General features: G+C 40.4%; 1 long non-coding RNA gene and 1 pseudogene across 1 annotated transcript; one reads left to right on the top strand and one right to left on the bottom strand.

Moving 5' to 3' along the window:
* Positions 1-5,520: 5,520 nt before the first annotated feature.
* LOC134203730 (uncharacterized) lies at positions 5,521-6,229 on the bottom strand. The gene is made up of 2 exons (XR_009977684.1): positions 5,938-6,229; positions 5,521-5,732 (listed from the first exon to the last, which is right to left on the bottom strand). It is a non-coding gene; the product is annotated as an uncharacterized LOC134203730 (long non-coding RNA).
* Positions 6,230-7,846: 1,617 nt separating this feature from the next.
* On the top strand, positions 7,847-9,313 carry LOC134203726 (large ribosomal subunit protein uL22-like; annotated as a pseudogene).
* The last annotated feature ends 2,543 nt before the right edge of the window (positions 9,314-11,856 follow it).

The raw sequence follows: 11,856 nt of genomic DNA, 5'->3' as shown, positions 1-11,856 counted from the left end.
AACTCGATTTTCCGGAGGAAAAAGCGCCAGCAGGAAGATCGAGACCGTGAAGAAACGGAGCAACTGTACCGCGCTAATAACACACGAAAGTTCTATGAGAAGTTAAACCGTTCACGCAAGGGCCACGTGCCACAGCCTGATATGTGTAAGGACATAAACGGGAACCTTCTTACGAACGAGCGTTAGGTGATCCAAAGGTGGCGGCAGCACTACGAAGAACACCTGAATGGCGATGTGGCAGACGAAGATGGCGTTATGGTAATGGACCTGGGGGAACGCGCGCAGGACATAATTCTACCGGCTCCGGATCTCCATGAAATCCAGGAGGAGATTGGCCGGCTGAAGAACAACAAAGCCCCTGGGGTTGACCAACTACCAGTAGAGCTATTTAAACACGGTGGTGAGGCACTGGCTAGAGCGCTGCACTGGGTCATTACCAAGATTTGGGAGGAGGAAGTTCTGCCGCAGGAGTGGACGGAAGGTGTCGTGTGTCTCCCATCTACAAAAGGGCGATAAACTGGATTGTAGCAACCACCGCGCAATCACATTGGTGAACGCCGCCCACAAGGTACTCTTCCAAATTCTATGCCGTCGACTAGCACCAACTGCAAGAGTTCGTGGGGCAGTACCAGGCGGGTTTTATGGGCGAACGCTCCATCACGGACCAGGTGTTCGCCATTCGCCAAGTACTGCAGAAATGCCGCGAATACAACGTGCCCATACATCATCTATTCATCGACTTCAAAGCCGCATATGATACAATCGATCGGGACCAGCTATGGCAGCTAATGCACGAACACGGATTTCCGGATAAACTGACACGGTTGATCAAAGCGACGATGGATCGGGTGATGTGCGTAGTTCGAGTTTCAGGGGCATTCTCGAGTCCCTTCGAAACCCGCAGATGGTTACGGCAAGGTGATGGTCTTTCGTGTCTGCTATTTAACATCGCATTGGAAGGGGTGATACGAAGAGCAGGGATTGACACGAGTGGTACAATTTTCAATAAGTCCGTCCAGCTATTTTGCTTCGCCGACGACATAGATATTATGGCACGTAACTTTGAGAAGATGGAGGAAGCCTACATCAGACTGAAGAGGGAAGCTAAGCGGATCGGACTAGTCATCAACACGTCGAAGACGAAGTACATGATAGGCAGAGGTTCAAGAGAAGACAATGTGAGCCACCCACCGCGAGTTTGCATCGGTGGTGACGAAATCGAGGTGGTAGAAGAATTTGTGTACTTGGGTTCACTGGTGACTGCCGAAAATGACACCAGCAGAGAAATTCGGAGACGCATAGTGGCTGGAAATCGTACGTACTTTGGACTCCGCAAGACGCTCCGATCGAATAGAGTTCGCCGCCGTACCAAACTGACAATCTACAAAACGCTAATTAGACCGGTAGTCCTCTACGGACACGAGACCTGGACGATGCTCGTGGAGGACCAACGCGCACTTGGAGTTTTCAAAAGGAAAGTGCTGCGTACCATCTATGGTGGGGTGCAGATGGCGGACGGTACGTGGAGGAGGCGAATGAACCACGAATTGCATCGGCTGTTGGGAGAACCATCCATCGCTCACACCGCGAAAATCGGACGACTGCGATGGGCCGGCCACGTAGCCAGAATGTCGAACAGTAACCCGGTGAAAATGGTTCTCGACAACGATCCGACGGGCACAAGAAGGCGAGGTGCGCAGCGGGCAAGGTGGATCGATCAGGTGGAAGATGACTTGCGGACCCTCCGTAGACTGCGTGGTTGGCGACGTGTAGCCATGGACCGAGCCGAATGGAGAAGACTCTTATATACCGCACAGGCCACTTCGGCCTTAGTCTGAATAAATAAAAATAAAAATAAATTATTTCAAGATTCTTGTACCATGGTACTTGTACCACGAACTAATAACCGGGACCTGACACTCGGAATTTTTCGGTGTTGCGCTTAATTCTAAATCGGTGTGTAGGAGTCCTAGGTATACAACTGAAAAGACACTAACCAGATGCTGTCAGTTATCGGATTCCGCATTATTTTTACCGTGCACGCATAACTGACAGCATTGATGGTTTGTTTTTGTTTTTCTTCCAAACTGTCCATAAGTTTTGTTCGTTTTGTTAAATTTGGGAGTGAGATGCTGTTCAGAACCACCAAATGGAGCCATTTGAATACCAAATCCGGGACTAAATTTGTTGCTAACTGTAGTAGATAAGATCAGGTCTATGAAATATCGAGAAAAAGTGATCCAGTGTATTTCTTTTGAATGTGTAGTGAGCTACCTTAGATTTCGGAATGATCGTGTCAAAACAAAGTGCGAATCAGTTTGCTGAGTATTGTTGCGGCGAACGGTCGAGACTAGACATCTCGATCGGGTCACGACAGATAGGATTTAGATTTAGATTAGATTTGGATTGGATTTAGATGGGATTTGGATTGAATTTGGATTGGATGATTGAATTCGGATTGGGTTTGGATTAAATTGGATAGTGTGAAATATCGAGAAAAAGTGATCCAGTGTATTTCTTTTGAATGTGTAGTGAGTGTCGTAGCCAAGCAAATCCGTCTTCCGATTTGCCTTTTACCAACGAAAACAAGTGCGGAACACCGAAGGATAATTCGCATGTTCACGCCTCAAAAACATAACACTGAATGATCACCGATCGAATCATCTAGAATTCCTGTCAGCCTACTGAGATTGAATTTCAAATTTCTTCTCATTAGCTTCTTAGTATGCTGGCATTTCAAATGCCAACTACGATTGACGATGTGAATTAATGTCTATTAATGTCATTTTGAAATATTTTAGTTTATTACATTATTTTTATCATGAAATAACAAATACGTTCCACTTTATCCATCAATGTAACCAACAAATGCAAATGCATTTTTCAGACTCACTTTATTCCCCACAATATTCACTGTCTCTACTCTTTCTTTTTTTTTGTTAGGATTTTTTTTTTGGAGCTGTTAATACGAAAACATGAATTTAATTGAATTCTTTATTTCATACCGGCGCAGTTGTTTATATATCAATAACAGATGTGAATTTATTATCTGTGGCTCTAAAGCATTGGCGCTGTCCTTAAACTGCTCAGATAATTCTGTTAAACTATTGATTTACTAAGCCATTAACTAAGCCAATCTAACCCAAATCACATCCACCTTCTACACAAATCCAATCTAATCAAAATCCCATGCAAATACAATCAACATCCAATCCAAATCTAATCCGAATCTAATCCAAATCCAATCCAAATCCAATCCAAATTCAATCCAAATCCAATCCAAATCCAATCCAAATCCAAATCCTATTCAAATCCAATCTAAATCCAATCCAAATCCAATCAAAATCCAATCCAAATCCAATCCAAATTCAATCCAAATCCAATCCAATCCAATCCAAATCCAATCCAAATCCATATCTAATCCAAATCCAATCCAAATCCAATCCAGATCCAATCCAAATCCAATCCAAATCCAATCCAAATCCAATCCAATCCAATCCAAATCCAAATCCAAATCCAATCCAAATCCATATCTAATCCAAATCCAATCCAATCCAATCCAGATCCAATCCAAATCCAATCCAAATTCAATCCAAATCCAATCCAAATCCAATCCAATCCAATCCAAATCCAAATCCAATCCAAATCCATATCTAATCCAAATCCAATCCAAATCCAATCCAGATCCAATCCAAATCCAATCCAAATACAATCTAGATCCAATCCAAATCCAATCCAAATCTAATTCAAATCCAATCCAATCCAAATCCAATCCAAATCCAAATCCAATCCAAATCCAATCCAAATCCAATCCAAATCCAATCCAAATCCAATCCAAATCCAATCCAAATCCAATCCAAATCCAATCCAACCAATTCAAACCAATTCAAACCAATCCAAATCCAATCCAAATCAATCCAAATCAATCCAAACGAAACCAATCCAAATCAAACCAAACCAAACCAAATCCAATCCAAATCAAACCAATCCAAATCAATCAAATCCAAATCAATCCAAATCCAAATCCTATCCAAACCAATCCAAATCAACCAATCCAAATCAATCCAAATCAATCCAAACCAATCCAAATCCAAATCAATCCAAACCAATCCAAATCAAATCAATCAAATCCAATCCAAATCAATCCAAATCAATCAAATCCAATCCAAACCAATCAAATCAATCCAAATCAATCCAAATCAATCCAAATCAATCCAAATCAATCCAAATCCAATCAAATCCAAATCAATCCAAATCAATCCAAATCTAATGTAAATCCAATCCAAATCTAATCCAAATCCATTCCAAATCAATCCAAATCAAATCAATCCAAATCAAATCTATATCCAATCCTAATCCGATGTAATTTTTATGACTTTTCTTAATTTTTTTGCCATGTTATTTTCTCGCGTTCTCTCTCTTTTTCTATTTGCCCTTAGCATATCATGGCTCATCTTTTTTTTCCGTTCTCTTTTCCAACTTAGGCTTACCTCTTTTTTTTGGACTTTTATATTGCATGGCTTACCATTATTTTTGACATTTTTTCAAACTGAGGCTTACCACTATTTTTGCCATATCTCGTTTAGGGTTTACCTTGTTTTTACCCTTCACCAATCATAGCTTATCATTTCTTTTGCCATTTTTTTCACGTCGGAGGCTTACCATATTTTTTTGCCTCATTCAGCTTTTCTTCTACTGCTGACGTTCCTTACCTTGTAGGGAGCAACGACTACGTCATTGTCGTAGCCAAGCAAATCCGTCTTCCGATTTGCCTTTTACCAACGAAAACAAGTGCGGAACACCGAAGGATAATTCGCATGTTCACGCCTCAAAAACATAACACTGAATGATCACCGATCGAATCATCTAGAATTCCTGTCAGCCTACTGAGATTGAATTTCAAATTTCTTCTCATTAGCTTCTTAGTATGCTGGCATTTCAAATGCCAACTACGATTGACGATGTGAATTAATGTCTATTAATGTCATTTTGAAATATTTTAGTTTATTACATTATTTTTATCATGAAATAACAAATACGTTCCACTTTATCCATCAATGTAACCAACAAATGCAAATGCATTTTTCAGACTCACTTTATTCCCCACATGTACCACACATGTTTCGGACAGCAGAACAAAGGGAACCGAAGCGACAATCTTTATCTAGTAACTAAAATATCTTTTCTATACACAGAAAGAAAAATCATTAATAAAATTAAGAAAACCGTTGGTTAAAATAAAAAGTTGCGTTGGTTCTTTTTCGTAGAGAGTTGGGTATGTTTAAAACAAAAGTACGCTAACTTTTACGCACACCATGGCTTAAAAGCTGCGTACCACTCTGAAATTAAAAGTTTAAGTTTTCAATTCAAAACTGTAAAACTGTCAAATCCAAATTGTGGCACTGTAAAAAATAAGAGTGATCTATTTATTTTTATTCCGAAATTAAACATTGATTAGCCCAAAAAGTCCCTTCCCCTTCCTTCATCATTTTCTTTCAAATCGAATCAAATCCTAATGAATAGAAGTTTTTATTTTTTTATTCTTCGAGATCCTTTTTTCCAGCATTTTTAGTTGAGGTAGAATGCAATTTTAAGGCAGCACTAAAGGTACGTCAAGGTACTGTAGCAAACTGTAGCCTCTTATCGTGGTGCGCATCGTAGGCATGTAGACACCGTACCCTTGACCGCAGCATAATTTTCCGTCAGCTTCAAATCCCGAAACATAAAATTATCTGTAAAAAAAGCAGAAAAATCTTATATAAGTACAGGCTATGATATGCAATGCTTTCGAAGCAAAAGCAGTTTTGTTCTCGTTGAAGCAGAGTTATTGGGCGCTTTTTAGCGATGGCTAACATGAGTACACAATAATGCCGCACCGGTGGTGATTCTTCAAGTTCTATCGGTCCATTTTAGGTTTTCGTTTACATAAGGACTTACCTCCAGGTTCCGTTAGGTGGGCAGTGCCTTTTCTGATGATTTGGCATTTTTTGCGACGATTATAGCCTAGACCGAAACCTAGACTGTCTGGCCAGCCTGGCCTAAAAACAAAACAGGACATAACACAACACAATTAGTCACTGTTATTTGGTTTCCGACACCACTAATTTTCCTCCAAACAAGACACTTTTGTCACACCAGTCCTCACTTGTCCGGTTGAAAAAGAAATTTGTTTTGTTCTTGTATTTACGTTGCGATAGTGGGGATAGAGGCGACAGGCGAGAGAGTAAAATTGGCTGTCAAAAATGTTTGGCGCACACTGTGACTTTTCCGTTGTTAAATAGTCAAAAATAGTTTTAATCAATTTGCAAAACATAAATCAATTTTGTACAAAAGTTTAGAAGTTTTTTTTTAAATAAGTGGATTATTTTTAATTCTAACGACATATAACAACTCATAATTTGAGAAGATGGTTTTACAATGTTTCGAAAATAGAATGTGCATTTGCACAGCATGTGAAAGATTCTTTTCGAAAAATGCAATTCCTTTCGTTGGGGCTTAATCCTTCCTTTAACCTACGACCCTCTGTATACGCGTATACAGACTGGTACTTTCTCCAACATTGAACCGAACTTGGTTTTGTTTTTGACCATCTCATGTATTCCATAGTGCCTCTATAGGGCACTGCACGGAAATATTTCTTTTATGCTACGTTTTGACAGGGCAAGTGAATTGAACAACTCAGTTGAATTCAATTGACTTGCCAAAAGTTGAACATGTTCAACTTTCTTTTCGTTCAAGTGAATTGAATTGAGGTGTTTACACGTTCAGTTCGCGTTCGATTCAAGCGACTTGCTCAATTCACTTGCCTTGTCTAAACGTAGCATTACACTTTTTTCACAATGCTAGATTGCTTTGAGAATAGGTCGTATGTGCAAACGAGAGATTCTCTTTGATCACGCTCTCTTTTGCTAATATATCAGCTAGTTTTGGATGCTTTGCTACATTTCCACTTCAGCATGATAGACAAAGCTATTATCTTTAGATATCCGCCAAGAAATTCGAAGTAAACTTTTGTATAGTTTCGTAATAATCGAAAGAGAATAGCTGCAAAGAAAAACTCTCTTTTGCACATACGACCTATTTTCAAAGCACTCTAGAATGGTTTACTGGTGACTGATTTGACAGTTTTACAATTTTTAAGTTGAATGGAAAAACTTTTAATTTCACATTCGGAACAAGAAAAACTGAACTTTCATTTAGAAAAATAACTTTTACGAAGGCTAGTTTCATTTTTATTTTTAAGCAAACCAAGTACTTTTCATGTGGAAAGTGCAAAACTTTCTATAAAACCATGTTTGTTTTTTGTGTGTATGGCTTCTTTATGTCGAAAAGTATATAGCTCGTCGATACTTCCGAAGTTTTGTTAACATGAATCAAACGAAATTAAAACAAAAACATTGTACGCCATATTGAATGAATGCTGGGTAGGCGTATTAGCCTTCTCTTCAGTCCCCTGTCTGAATCAGCCTCCGTTGAATTGCGCTGGAGCGCGCCCATTTACTTTACACACGGCGGCTATTCATAACTATGGCAATCCCATTCGGCGGCTTATTAAATTAAACAGCACAGACTCACACCCTGTGTAAAAGCTTATGGGCGCGCTGCTGCGCAATCTTTGCTTGCGCGTTATCACCGCGAAGAGTTGAGCGTTTAAGAAGAGCGCGACAATATTTAACATGATCGTGTAAAATATTGTCAGTGACTTGAGTAAAAACATCCCACTTTTGGATAGTTGTGGGTTGCCGTGCATAGTTTGCTTGATTTTGGTAACGATATTGAGAATTTTCTCTACATTTTCGTGACATCTCCAAACCGGAAGCGAGACCGCTGTCACTTGGATTGCTCTTTTGTCTGTCAAATGATTTGAAAGCTCTCTTTCCGGCATCTTGTCAGGTTCGTGGTGGAACACATTTACTTTGCTTCCCGAAAAATTGTCTAAAATACGGTGAAAAATGAGTGAAATTAATTTTGGTTGCCATTGAAATTAGGTCAAGTGGTAGTATCTATCATGAAAACTAATAGCGGTTCGATTCGCTGTGAATTTGATGGAAAAATAATTGTTCAAAATATTGCAATGCTGGTGCTTCGAGTGCATCCTTTCAGAGATGACGATGTCAACAAAAAATCTGGTGCTGTTCCGATGTGGCAGCTCCAATCTTCCCGAAATTGCTCTCAATGGTTCAATCAAAATCGATCACTCCTTTTTTTCAATGTTTTGCTTTTACGTTGTATCTAATCGCTAAAATGTTCTGTTTTGGAATTTACAGGGCAATAATTCAAGATGGGTCGTTACGCCAAGGAGCCAGATAATCCCGCCAAGTCGTGCAAAGCTCGCGGATCGAACCTCCGGGTGCATTTCAAGGTAAGCGTTTTTAATTATACACCTCGCTCTAAAAGATTGTTTCAGTATCTCAGCTTTATCGTTTTCTCTATACCGTTTCTTTTAACAACGGGGCTACTTTGGATTTTTAATTTTCTGAAAAATTTAAACGAAATAAATGCAAAATTTGAAACAGAAAGTTGCCATCTAACTATCAACAATACACCTGAATGGTGATAGTGGAAGTTTGATAGTAATTTACGTTATAATTCTTTTATCAAAATGTCCAAAGCAGTCCCGCACGACGGTGATCATTTTTGTCGCGTTTAGACGCAGACGTAGGACGGCAGAGTGGACTGTTCATATGCATATTGTCTCCAATTTTTGTAAAACTACTTGGTATCTTATCAATTGTTTACATTCCAGAACACTCGCGAAACGGCGCTAGCCATCAAGCGTATGCCTCTCCGCCGTGCCCAGAAGTTCCTGAAGAACGTGTGCGAAAAAAAGGAGTGCGTCCCATTCCGTCGCTACAACAGTGGCATCGGCCGTTGCGCCCAGGCCAAGCACTGGAACACGTCCATTGGACGATGGCCAAAGAAGTCCGCCGAGTTCCTGTTGCAATTGCTGAAGAACGCCGAAGCCAATGCCGATTACCGGGGTCTGGATGTGGACCGACTGGTCGTTGACCACATTCAAGTCAACTGGGCGCCATGCCTGCGTCGCCGTACGTACCGTGCCCATGGTCGCATCAATCCGTACATGTCGTCGCCCTGAAACATCGAGCGGTCGCTCACCGAGAAGGAAGACGTTGTGAGCAAGACCGCCGAGAACGAACCTGCGAAGAAAAAAGCTCTCAAGAAGAAGCTCCAGCGACAGAAGGAGAAGATGATGCGTAACGAGTAAACTTAACGTTTAAGTTGATGGGCGAGGTGTATATTGAAGAATCGATTAACTGAGAATACAAAGAGTTGGAAGTCGTAAGAAAAGTAAGTTACTGCTTTTGAATTTGTCTTTAGAAGTTGAGAACGTTCCAGTCGATGTGTGATGTTCTTGGCTATGTATTTTATTTTATCGTGTACGAATTTCGTGAACTCAAATCGGACTTTAATTGAAAATTGTTACAATGTTGATCCGACTTTATCACATTTTCGACCCGATTTTGTCACCCCAAAAAATTTTGAAAGTTTGTCATTGTTTTTATTTCCGTAAATAATACTGCAAACAACACTGATTGTCATGAAATAACTTTCACCGTAGAAATAACGGCTACCGTTCACGCATTTTGCCTTTCCAAAGCATAAAATGATTCATATTTATAGAATAAATTAAAAAATTGTAAATAAATTTTTCTCACCCCAAAATTTACCAGGGGGTGATAAAAGCGGAATATTACTGTATTGCAATTCGATTATTGTTTTCAACAACCACATCAATTTGCCTCCTCAATACTGTAATATTTCATGGGCGAACAGTGTGACAGAGAGATTCGATCATCTGTTTAGATCTCAGGCCTGGTAGCGAGTCACTTTTTAGTGACTTGGTCACTATTTTGAGGCTAGTCACTAAAAAGTCACTATTTGCATCCAAAAGTCACTAAAGTCACTATTTTTCGGAAAATGGTCACTAAAGTCACTATTTTTGCACCGCGCCTATTGGAAAAAGATCAAAATAGAAATCCTTTGTTCCTACTTTTATTATCGACTGAATCAAATGTAAAGCAATGTATAATAGGGAATAATTATAAAGCATTCTCTGATATTCATACAAAATGGTCATGTTTGAGGATCACTATCACTAGTTCTAGCGATCAGATTGAGGACATTTTTGGTATCCCAAATTAGACCTTGAATGCGAGAAAGAGAAATGTTAAATTCGGTGAAATATTTTTTTTTTTTTTTTTTTTTTTTTTTTCTTTATTTGAGAGGCTTTCAGCCCTTGGCTGGTTCACCTCAGACAGATATTGGAAAAAAAGGAAAGAGGAGAACCGTAGGGGCTCAACCTCATGGTTTCAATTATTTTACAGATTTGGAATTTTTGTTTATCATGATGGCGGAAATGGTATTCTGATGCACGTCGAATATCTTCATTCCTTGTTCGTTTCGTTCATCCTGTGTGTTACGGCACTGTGTCATTTTGGCGTCTCCACAAAGTTCCACCGAGAGTAGTTCCCAAATTAGAAGGGCCGTTCATGTGAAAAATAGAAATTAGATTTTTGTGAATAACCCTGCGTCTTTCAAATAAGAAATCAGAACGGACTCACCTGCTTTGTCGTTGCTAAGAGCATTGCGGATGCTGCCTATATCATAGTGTTGCCTTAAATTCTCCAGTGCGGGACATTCGCAAATAAAGTGCTCCACCGTATTAAGGACCTTACATATTTCACAAGTTTTACGGAACGATGAGCCTCCGAAGTAATCATGTGAGACCTTCGTGTGTCCTGTACGGAGTCTAGATAACACAACCTGCTCCTTTCTATTTGGTCTGTCTTCCCAAGTCGCGATAGTACCTTTCACTTTTCGGATGAAGAGATGTCGACTGATCCTCCACTCTTCTGCCCAAGCGTCACGGATAGTATTTTTTACCCATAACTTGGCGTCTGATCCGGGGACTTTCCGTGTAAGGCGGCGGCCCGTTCGTCCGAGGTTGGCTAATTTGTCGGCATTTTCATTACCAGGTATTCCTATGTGGGCTGGAATCCACATGAAGGTGAGGTTTTTTGTTTCGTCGTCAATTAGATTTTGTGTGGCCTGGATCCAAGGATGCCGTGCTCTTGGAGATTCCAGCGCCAATAGTATATGTACTAGCTGAGTCCGTGGCAATTACGATTGGTTTCTTGCTCGGTTTTGATGCTGCCGTAAATAGTGCCGCCGCCTCGGCTGTAAAAACAGAGCAGTGGTCGGATAGACTACGGTGATCCTGAAATTCCGTCCCGTGTACCCCGATTCCCACTCCTGCTGTGGCTTTCGAGCCGTCCGAGTATCGTACATCTGAGTTTGCGTATCCTTTTCTTAAATATTCGAGGAAGGTCGTTCGCGTTATATTTGGGTTGCTATTTTTTCGGTGACAGTTTTTAATTTTGTTGTCGATATTAGGAGATCTAGCCCGCCAACTCCTTGGTCCATTGCGGTGGGGTCCAACCACCGGGGGGAGTGTGACATCGGCTATGGAAGCTAGGATTCGATTGGCCTCATTTTCGATGAAAGCCTCCGACCCATCGTCTCTAGTGCATTCCAAAAAGCTTATTGCTCGACTACAAATCGCTGAGGTACTCAAAGACTTGAAAGGGAGGACACCCGACTCCACAACGGCTGAGATGGCCGGTGTTGATGGGAGTAGACCGGATATGGCTCTAATAGCATTGTTGTATACTGGTTCTAGCTGCTGGACTAGATTATCGAAGGCTTGGCAAGTAATTTCGATGCCGTAAAAGAGTCGGCTGCATATGATTGCATTCGCCACTCTAATTCGGGTTTGTCTATCGTTTAATGTGCACTTTTTAGAAATTACCTTTAGCAGATTTACACGATTTTTGC

The sequence above is a fragment of the Armigeres subalbatus genome, unplaced genomic scaffold (assembly GCF_024139115.2).
Source record: "Armigeres subalbatus isolate Guangzhou_Male unplaced genomic scaffold, GZ_Asu_2 Contig2073, whole genome shotgun sequence".
Lineage (NCBI taxonomy): Eukaryota > Metazoa > Arthropoda > Insecta > Diptera > Culicidae > Armigeres > Armigeres subalbatus.
The sequence above is the reverse complement of the archived record's forward strand: the minus strand, read 5'-3'. Positions and strand labels throughout refer to the sequence as shown.